Source organism: Aptenodytes forsteri, unplaced genomic scaffold (genome assembly GCF_000699145.1).
Source record: "Aptenodytes forsteri isolate BGI_AS27 unplaced genomic scaffold, ASM69914v1 Scaffold268, whole genome shotgun sequence".
Classification (NCBI taxonomy): Eukaryota; Metazoa; Chordata; class Aves; order Sphenisciformes; family Spheniscidae; genus Aptenodytes; species Aptenodytes forsteri.
In genome coordinates, this window is record NW_008794233.1 from 50,359 (window position 1) to 51,587 (window position 1,229).

Here is a 1,229-nt window from a genome sequence, read left to right on the forward strand (position 1 = left end):
TCCATCCCGGGGTGCCAGGACCCATCCCTGGGTGCCTGTGTCCATCCCGGGGTGCCAGGACCCATCCCTGGGTGCCTGTGTCCATCCCGGGGTGCCAGGACCCATCCCTGGGTGCCTGTGTCCATCCCGGGGTGCCAGGACCCATCCCTGGGTGCCAGGACCCATCCCTGGGTGCCAGGATCCATCCTTGGGTGCCAGGATTTGTCCCGGGGTGCCAGGATCCATCCTGGGGTGCCAGGACCCATCCCTGGGTGCCTGTGTCCACCCCTGGGTGCCAGGATCCGCCCCAGAGTGCCAGGATCCATCCCTGGGTGCCAGGATCCGTCCTTGGGTGCCAGGATCCATCCCAGCCTGCAAATCGCAGTGCAGCCCCATGCCACGCGGTGCATCGTGGGGTGTCTTTTGGGGTCCCCAGCACCAGCCCACACGGGCGTTAATTACGGCCCTCGTTAGCGCTGGCTGTAACGAGGCCGCGGCCGGTGTTCAAAACCCAACTGGCCAAATCCGGCAGTATTTTTCCCCAAACCAAGGTTCCCTCCGGGATCCAGGTGATGGCTCCCGTCACCTCTGTCCTACATCACCCAGATCCAGGAGCTGCCCCAGGCCCGGACCAGCCACTCTGGGGCTCAGCCCCGTGGGATTCTCCAGTGCCTCATATCAGGGTTGAGCGCCGGGGTGCTGCCGGGAGGAAAATTGTGGGAGCCTTTTAGTTTTGGCTGCCTCTGCACCCCGAAAAGCCGTGGGATCACCTGCCCGTGGGGTTTGCTTTGCCAAAAGTGGGGCCAGAGAGGCCTCAAGTCACCCAGGGAGGAGGGGACACGCCCCCTGGGTGCCCACCCATGTCCCCCCTTTCCCCCCTGATCTGGAGTCGCAGGGAGGGAGTGAAGCAGCCCAGTTTGGGGGTCCGAGCCCCCCCCATTGAGATCCAGCCCTAGGAACAGTGTGTGTGTGGGGGTCTGTGTTTAATGGGATTTTCCACCCCGACCCCCTCGGAGGTGACGGGGGACGTGACCGGAGCCATCGGAGCGGCGGGGGGCACAGCACGGGAGGCGCGGGGGAACCGGGACCCCTGCTCGGAGCCGTCCCTGGGGTGTCCCCGCGGGGGGGACATGGCAGGATGGGGGACCCCAGCTCAGAGCTGGGACGCGGCAGATGGGGACTTTGCCCCTTGGTTAATAATTAGCAGCACCGGCTCGTCTGGGCTGGGGACGGATCCTGCTCACACGGGG